This window comes from Sorex fumeus, unplaced genomic scaffold, assembly GCF_029834395.1.
Source record: "Sorex fumeus unplaced genomic scaffold, SorFum_2.1 ptg000003l, whole genome shotgun sequence".
Lineage (NCBI taxonomy): Eukaryota > Metazoa > Chordata > Mammalia > Eulipotyphla > Soricidae > Sorex > Sorex fumeus.
In genome coordinates, this window is record NW_026606060.1 from 59,378,255 (window position 1) to 59,388,443 (window position 10,189).

At 36.4% G+C, this 10,189-nt stretch overlaps 1 pseudogene; it reads left to right on the forward strand.

Annotated features, from left to right (window-relative positions):
- Window positions 1–8,961: 8,961 nt before the first annotated feature.
- LOC130027149 (deubiquitinase OTUD6B-like) lies at window positions 8,962–9,889 on the forward strand (annotated as a pseudogene).
- Window positions 9,890–10,189: the final 300 nt, after the last annotated feature.

The following is a 10,189-nucleotide window of genomic DNA, read 5'->3' on the forward strand; positions in this document are numbered from 1 at the left end:
CTAAATCACACAGTAAACATTGTTAACTGAAAGAAACAGGATGTAGTTCAGTGGAAGAATATGTGTCTTTACTTACATGTGTGAAATGCTGGGTTTCATATCCAGCAAGCAAATAAGTTAGTAAGTACAGACATGAAACAGATGATTAGAATATTTTAAATTTCAAAATATAAATAAATCTTTAATGAAAAATAGTTTTGTTTGTGAAAAACGACAGAAGAGAAATAAATACCCCAAGATGAGATTTGGACAACCCCAAAAGGAAAGCGAACCAGTAAAACAAATTTCTAAATAAACTTGCTATTTATTATTCTTTTAAGTATGTAAGAATTCAAGAGATACAAAACATAAGATTTTAGTAAAGAATATAACAACATATTTTTATGCATTTACTCTATCATTTGCGTTCAAATATAAATTATTTTTGAAAAGTATTTGGCTCTTTATTTAGCAGCACTGTAGCACTGCCCTCCGGTTGTTCATTGATTTGCTCGAGCTGGCACCATTAACATCTCCATTGTTGGTATTATTTTTGGCTTATTGAATATGTCACGGGGAGCTTGCCAGGATCTGCCCTGCAGGCAAGATACTCTCAGTAGCTTGCTGGTTTCTCTGAGAGGGACGGAGGAATTGAACCCGGGTAGCTGCATGCAAGGCTGATGCCCTATCCGCTGGGCTATCTCTCCAGCACATTATAATGAATTCAGTAAATGTACAGTCAAGGAAGAGTGTGAGGGCTACTTTTCATGTACACTTTTTCCTAAAAAAAATAAGTTAAAGTAAGTCTTGTAAAAAATCTCAAAACATCTAAAAATCCAATAGAGGAGCCGGAGCAAGAGTACAGCAGATAGGGCGTTTGCCTTGCGTGCGGCTGACCCAGGTTCAATCCCTGGCCTCACATATGGTCTCCCCAGAATCTCCAGGAGTAATTCCTGAGCCCAGACCCAGGAGTAACCCCTGAGTATTGTTGGTTGTGACCCCCCCAAAAAGCAAATAAAATAAAAAATAAATAAATAAAAATGCAATGGAAAGTGTGAATGTCTGAATGAGTGGCCCTTTAAATGTGTGAATATTTTTAAAAATTTACTGAGGATTTGTTACACAACTTTGAATATTTACTCCAATCCTGCTAGCACCCAACATCTTTTCTTCAAATTCAATGCCCACTTGTGAAAAAAAAACCTTATCAACACGAAAGTTCAGTCTCTTAGTATCTTCAGTTTCAAGTAATGAGCCGTTTCTCCATTTCAACACTGTATTCTGATATTCACATTCTAAACTTGACCTAAAGGCACGTCAAAGGTCTCTCATTTTCTGTATTTCAAACCATAATTCCAATAAGTAGACAGAGAGTAAGAGGGAAATTGTCTACCATAATGGCAGGGGGAGGGGTGTAACAGGTGGTGGGGAAGGGGACTAGTGTTGGAACATGTGCACTCACTGGTGGAGGGATGGGTGTTCAATGATTGTGTGACTGAAATTCAAACATTAAACTTTTGTAACTGTAGCTCATGGTGATTCAATTTTAAAAAAGCACATCAAAGCTTATTATGTCGTGTTTATCAATATAAATAAACATATTTATAAAATACTACTATTCAATGCTGTTAATATTAATTTCTTCTCCTTTCCATTCTAATACATTAGATAAATAACTAATTCTGGCCTAAGCTCAAAATCTTACATCACTGATTAATACTCATCTGAATATCCTATCACTCATCAGTTCATCTTCTCACCAAGGTACTGAAAATCAAATGACAAAAACATCACACAATTCTACACAGACAATGAAAGTTAATCAACATATATGATATCCACCGCCATTTGTCCCTCAACACTATACAGAAAATTTACTGATTCAACACTTTCTTCTATTAATTCAGCAACTATCTGAAACATTAAATCATTTCCTAAGGTATGTACCGCACTTGACTCTCTACAATGTGGTCTTATCACCTGTGTCACATAGGAGAGTCCCCATCAATATAATTTCCCCTTGTCTTCTTGCTCTTTTAATGCACACATATCCATTCATGCTTCTCACTGAACAACTTTGAAATTCTCACTCTAGTTTGGATTTCACTCTCTGATACTTCACTAATAATAGCAGTCACTTTCAAGTCTAATTCTCTCCTAAATCCTCATTTCACTCCAAGAAATGTTGGCTGGGAAATCTTATAGGGGTTAGTGGTTAGAGCACATTCCTGGAATGCATTCAACCTGGATTTGATCCCCAGCTTCACATTCCCTCCCAAACATCCCCAAAGGCAGCTCTGGAGTTTTCTGAGCAGGGGTTCCTGGCACAGAGATACCTGGTCAGAGCAGCACCTCGTTCTTAGGCCCTTGAATTGAACACCCAGTGCAGTTGGCCAAGAATTATAGGGAGTTGTCCCCAGGTCCCTTCAGCATTGCTTGGGTGGCAACCAAACACATAGCCTCCATTCACAAACACAAATAACCCGTAACATAATCTTGTGAGTTTTCAGTAACTTTCAATTGAATTATGGTCAGTGAGATATAAAAATCTGTTTCCAAGTAGTAGACTCATACCATTCTCTTCACACATTGAGTCAAATTCGTATCCTGGAAATTTTGTAACATGTATTTTTTCATGTATTATTCATATCCTTCATTATTTCTTCATTGCTCTAACTAGCTCAATTATACTCAATTACAAAAAAATTCTTCTTAAAAACATTCAACATTTTTCTACTATGCTCGAATAACTTTCCCACTGCCAGCCAATTTTTAGAATTAGGAACAAGAATCTAAACTTGATCATTTTATTATGTAATTGTAAAGTTATACTAGAAATTAGCTATCTCCAAGGACAGTCTTTAGCATTTTTTTGTCTTTTGGTATAATTTTCAGTCTTGCTCCAGTTAGCATAACTGAATAAAATCACATAGAAATAATTAATGTCCTTATTTTTTTCAGTAAGCACTAGTGAGTGGTTTTCTTTATGAGAGCGTGGAGAAAACAAAGATAACCCAGTTGCATTAGTCCATCACAAAGTGAAGGGAGATAATAAATATGTTCATGAGGGGTCAGAGCAATAGTATACCAGTTAGGGTGCTTGCCTTGCACTGACTAACCTAGGTTAGACCTCTGGCACTACGTAGGGTCACCAGAGCCCCATTTAGGAGTGAACCCTGAGCACAGAACAAGAAGAAAGTCTGAGCACCACTTGGTGCTCCAAAAACAAAAAAGAAAACAATCAACATCAAGGAAAAGATATCAAAAGCAAATACTCTTCATAAAAGATAATTTTAGTCACTGGAAGCATTTTTTTAAATGGAAGACATATAATATTGCAAAATAGATTGAGCTTATTTTCCTTTGTGATTTAGGCTACTGCAATATTAAAAATAAATCCAAATGGAGATTCATCAAGTACTCTTATAAAATGAAAACTTCATGATGCAAAATAAATATGTGCAAATCACACTGGTACATTATACATTTTGTGCCATTTCAAGTGTAATGCAATTATAACCAAAGTAACTGATAACAAAATAATCCTCTTAGTCAAAATTATCAATTCCAACATCATTATAAATATTTCTTTCTGATTTTACATTTTACAAAGATTGAGCAGATTCAGTAGCTCTCACACTTTGACTTTTATCCTAACTCAGTGTTCTAAAAAGTAACGTGATATACTTACGCATATATCCTAGGATAGAGGATGATAGCAGAAGCAAGAAGCATAAAATTCCTAGACTTACCGCAGTGATATGCCATGGAAACCCTGTACAAAATCAAATGGCAAAAAGCAGAGTAAGAATTGACATAGCTGAGTGCTCAGTATTTAAAGAAAAATGGAAATTTACATTAGAGCAGAACTTTATAAACTTTCCCGACCTGCAAACTTATGTACCAAAAAATTCTAAGTGAGCAAGCAAGAACAGAAACACCAGATTCATGACAGATGTGGTTTTTAAATATCTTTTGGCTATTGCACGTTCAGAAAATTTTTACTGTTGCCCAGATCTTTGTGATCCCTAATTTCATAGACCCACATGGAGGCGAGATCCATAATTCAAGAAGCAAGATTTTGGGGTCTAAATATTCATATCTTTTTTCTGCGATTCTAAATCTCATTTAACAGTAAGTTAAAGATATTTATTTCTAATAATTAGACAGATGTATAATATCACTTAGATGTAAACAAAATAATGATTGCATATTTTTACTTGAAATTAGATGATCTCAAAAATTAGGAATGCATAAAAAATCATGACCTCTTTTGTGGAGAGCTGGGAACTTTTCGTCTTTTGAATTCTTTCACTTGGGCAATTTCAGTTCATCGTATGTCGCTCTCTCCTCACTCATTTCTGAGGATTAAATGAAAATGAAAAGAACACAAACTTTACATAACACTTTATAAGATATTGCTGATACCATTAACAATTAAAATTCCTTGTGAAATAATAGAATTAAGTGTTAACCATGACCATCCGAAAAATCAAATTGTTTAGTAATCCTTTGTCAGGGACTACCTGAAAATAAGCATGAATAGCTAGTTAATGAAGACTATGTTATATGACTTATGTATAGAAGTTAGTATAGTTCACATGTATCTTTATTAATTTATACTGATCCCAGAATACTATCCTTCACTACACTGGGCTATTATAAATAACTTCACAAAAAATATTCAAAATACCCTTTCATCTGAAATTATAACAGAGCTGGAAAGATGGTGCAGTGGGAAAGACACTTACCCTACATTTTGCTGACCTGGAATTGACTCCCAGCACCAGGTATTAAACCCCAGGAGTAATTCCTGAGCACCGAGATAGGAGTTAAGCCTGAGTAGCACTCAAGGTGCTTTTTAAGGGTGTGTACTCAACACAAAATAAATTAAAAATAAATTATATAACATATAGTAGATAAAAATGCTGCTTAAGGAAACATTTTTAGAGTTACTTTTGGAGTAATTAGAACAAAAATTTATTTTTGGACAGCTAAATATATTTGAATGCGAAAATATTAAAATGTTAATATTACATTATTTTAGTACTTTAAAATTTGAGAAGACTTAAATTTAATCTCTCTGAAAAATATTAAACATTATTCGGAGAGCCCGGCAAGCTACCGAGAGTATTGGATATGCCAGACACAGTAACAACAAAGTCTCCAATGGAGACGTTACTGGGCCCGCTCGAGCAAATATATATACATATACTCCTACTTGTTTTCTAATAAAATTGAAAGTCCACATTACAAGTCTGTAAGTCAAATCTTGCTCTAAACTCAAATATCCTTTTGCTTAACTTGTTTTGATTTAGTTTTCAATTTAAAATTTCTCTAACCAAATAATAAAACATACTTATAAATATTAAACTTGATTTTTATAGAAAAAATAATTATAAAAGCATCATATTTTGGGGGATTGATAATGAGGAAACTTAAGTTCTGATAATTCACTACTCATGAAAAAGACAGCATTTATAAAGGAAAGAGAAAGATAAGATGTTTATGCTGGTTTGAAAAATTAAATATTCCTCAAGCCCCTGGGCATTTCTCTACAAAATAAGCACATAATCTCTTCTCAGTCTTATCTGTTCTTATCTTCACCTGTAAAATAAAGTTCATGTAACATTATTAGCATGGATATCAAGGTCAGCCCTTTCTACAGCAATCCCAAAAGTCCCAACTTTCCCATAGCCAATTTGACCTATCCCGCTTCGCCCAACAATATGATGGTAAAAGCTCCAGTCACACACTCACTCTGATGGAAGGTACCTGTGTGTGTCCTGGGGATTTCCCAGCTGGAGCACCAGCCTGTCAGGAGCACAGTAGTGCTATGCTGCTCTGCTGTCTTGCACTTCTGCTCTGACTCTGAGACCAGGAGGAACTTGAAGTGATGACTGTGCCTTAGAGATAGTGTCAGGAAAAAAAAAAAGGCAGCGACCATATGACACTCACCCTTCTCCCACAGAAAGTTTCCACTGCTAGTGGTATCTCATTCACAATCACCAACTAGTTAAATGCAGAGATAAGGAAAAACAGATAAGTGCAAAATGTGCATAGATATTGCCTATAGTTTTAATGTTTATCTCAAGTGTCTACAGGTGCTAAATGAATTGGATGTTTCTTTGATAATACATATTTGTCATATATGATTTTAATAAACTTTACTTTTTCCTATAAGTGATCAAAGTTGAGTAAGTATGGGAAGATAGAGAATCCAAAATTCTTAGTTTCATTAGAATGTAAAGATTTCGAACAGGATTCCTCCCTTCCTATTTCATAACGGAATGCAGATCCTATTTCCTGGCCAATGTAACTTGAACTTTGACTAGAAGAGATTATAAAATGGCAGATTGCGTGCTCTTCATGCCAGAGTTTCCAAGTTTGACACTTGGCACTCCACGCTCTCCATCCCAACATCCCGCTGACTATCCTTGGTGGCCAGAAAATCTAGGGTCAGTGTGTAAAATTTGGCCATATTTCACTGGGAGAGGTGCTGATATTCAAAAATACCGCTGGGAAGATTCTCTTTTTCAAATGTACAAGGAAAAAATGTTTAATTAAAAAATAAATAGGAAACTGTGAAATGAGAATTAAAGCAAGGGGAATGGTTCCTTTATTTCTTAGCCTGAAAATATTTCCATTATTTTTGTTCAAAAATAGATGGGAATCCTAAATAATTATAGTATACATTCTAAAAACATGAATATTATAAATATACTCAAAATTCCAAATAAATTAACACTTGCTTATTCTGAACTAAAAAAAGATTATGATTATGACCCACTAGTGATTACCAGAAGAGAAGGAAAATGGTATAATACAGATAAAAGGAGTCATGTGTATAGTGAGACGTGTATAGAATTGAGTCTTTAGTGGTGAAATTAACATATGTAAATGTTGATTTTGACAATGCTCATCTGAAATATATATATCATTTTACTGCTATTCTACTTCAATTTGAATAAATGAAATTAATGAAAACAAAAACAAATAGTGATTATTCCTCAATCAACTCCCAGAATTTAATCAGTATATAGGCTTGAAATCTTAGGTTAAAATTAGCCCAATTCCCTTAAAAAGAAAGAAACATTAACAAATATGTGTACAGTCCAGATTTCCCCTAGGCTTCCTCAGGGAGCTCATAGATAATCATGGAAGGAACTGTGCATTAGAGAAGTAACAGGACCATTGGGGAACTAGTCAACACTCGTTCTGAGCTTATGTTTCCAGCAGAACCAAAACATGGTCCTGGACCACCAATCATAATAAGGATTTATAGAGGTTAGGTTATCAATTAGTTGGGGTTTTTTGGTGAAATGGATGAATTTTTTAATTGTTTTTATTTTATAAAGTAGTTCACAATATTTTATCACATTTTATATTTAGATACTGATCCCACCACCATAACACCTTCCCGTCACCATATTTCAAATGTTTCCATTCTGAGGCCCAATCCCTGCCCCAACGCAGAACTGAAATGATATATTTTGTCTTTTTTGTTAGGATCAAATGCTGAAAATCTTACTAAAAATTTCCTTAGAGAAAAGAGTGTGACGATTATTGTATTTCACCCAGGGGCCATTAAGCCCGTCTATAAGAGATCACGAACATGTTGTTCAAGGTTGAACCTTGGATGCTTATATGTATCTTAATCAATTACCTTCAGCTTATAATTGTGTCAATGGAAGATCTTAGTTTCCCAAAATCCACTTTTGCATTTTTCCCAGCTTTGGAAAATTTAATTTGACATGAGTGGTTCATTTGGTTGCAACTTGGCCAGCATTATATCTCAGTTCAGTCACTCTAAATGCTCTTTAGTTATATTTACTGTGTGTTTAATTTTTATTTCCCAGGGAGATAATGGTGTTCATCTTTTCAGATATTTGCTTTTCATCTGATCTTCCTTGTTAAAATGTTTGTTTAGGAGTGCAGCATATTTTGTGTTTAAATAGAAACTAAACTTAACAAACTGCTATTTTTTGTGACTCCTTCCAGTTCTTTACAAAACAATAAAAAAACAACAAATAAAAAATGCCATTCAATTTTCAAATATGTCACAAAGTCTATGCTATGAACCATTATTCTTTTCACAGTTTTCTCTGCTTGCTGCTCCACCTGTTCAGGTGAGGATTGCCTCTGGATGAATCATTGCACCAAATCTGAAATGGGAGGCAGAGCCCTGTCCTACCAGCTAAGTTCCCACAGCATCCTCACCCAATCTGTGTCCTATAAATGGGCAGACACTACAGATTGCTCAGCACAGGGCCATGCGACATATCTACTCAACAAATTACACACTGTCCATAGTTATTCTTTAAGTCATTTGATGAAGATGGACAGAGGAGAAAGAGAGAAAGCCCTACCTGATTTCTCACCTACTGTCAGGGTCTAACTCAAAGATCCCTGCCTCCAGTACAGCAAGAACATCAATGGGGAAAACACATAGAAGTCCATCATGCTCACTGAGAAAAAACAATATTACCCGGATATAAACACCAGTAAATTCTCAATGTCTTAATGTAAACCTGAAAGATGACGTTGTTCAAAGAGTTCATTGAAATAATAGCACACATAGTAAGCAAAGCTCAACATAATGTAAGAGCAAGAGTCAAAATGACTAAAAATACCACAGTCAAAAATGATGAAATGAAGAACATGGCAGATGAGACACACACACACACACACACACACACACACACACACACATAGGCTTTTTTGGGTCACACCTGGCGGTGCACAGGGGATTTTCTGGCTCTGCGCTCAGGAATTACCCCTGGTGGTGCTCAGTGGACCATATGGGGTGCTGGGAATTGAGCCTCGGTCGGCTGCGTGCAAGGCAACTGCCCTACCTGCTGTGCTATTGCTCCAGCCCCACACCACGTATTTTTTAAAAGTCAATACAATCTCGGTGGAAAGTTCCTGCTGGCAGGACTGCAAGTTGCTTCCAGAGCATGCACAGTCAGCTGCATGGGCAAGATGGAGGTGATCTTGGGCGCTAATTTGGATGAGGAGGAGCAGCTGGTGAGGAGGCAGCGGAAAGAGAAGAAGGAGTTGCAAGCCAGAAGTCAGGGCATGAAGAATGCCCTTCCCAAGAATGACAAAAAGAAGAGGAAGCAGATCACTGAAGATGTTGCAAAGTTGGAAACAGAGATGGAGCAGAAGCATAAAGAGGAGCTGGAGCAATTGAAGATGGCATCTAAGGAGAAGGAGAGTAAGGTAGATTCTGTTGCTGTTGACGTTTCAAACTTGGTTCTTGAGAATCACGCTCCTCGGATATCTAAAGCAAAGAAGTGGGGGGGGGCGACCTGCATTAGAGAAGGAACAGGTAGAGAGAAAAGCAGAAGCTGAAACTGAAAACTTAACTGGAGCCAGACACGTTGAAAGCAAGAAGCTTGCAGAAAGATTAGCATCCAGACAATTGGAAATAAAACAGATTCAGTCTCAGAGTCACTGTATGTATGGAGACATTGAAGATCAACTGAAAGAACAGTGCCCGCTGACCATGGCTGCCTTGCGAAACCAGACCGCAGAGTAAATGCACAAGATTTTCTGCCATTTTTAACAAATCCCAACACGGGATACATGTATACCCCAGAGGGGTTTGGAAAGTACTATGAGGATATGAAAATACAGCTGAATGGGGAGGTCAGCTTGAGCTAAGAGTGCTGTCTCATATTTTACAAACACCAATAGAGATAATGCAGGCTGATTCTCCTCCTATTGTGGCTGGTGAAGTATACAGCAAAAATCCATTGATGCTTGTATATATGAGGCATGCATATGGTCTAGGAGAACATTACAATTCTCTTACACAGTCGGTGAGCACAGCTGCTGAGAATTGCAGCTAGTTTAGAAAATGTTGCACAATTATGGTTTAGGACAGTGTGCTGATCGGAGTCTTCACACCAAGTCTAGATTATTGGAAAATGAGCAGGGCAAAGCCTGGCAAGCTACCCGTGAAGTATTCAATATGCCAAACACAGTAACAACAAGTCTCACCATGGAGACGTTACTGGGCCCGCTAGAGCAAATTGATGAACAACCGGAGGACAGTGCAGTGTAGTTACTAAAAAGTGGAACTACCTTAAATCAATTTTATGGCAACCCTTGCTTACAGGTTTTAAAAAAAAATGTGAGAAAAACTCTAAAGTGTCCCTTAGTGATATTTAAAAATATATTTCCAGGCCTTTGTGGAGAATGTCAT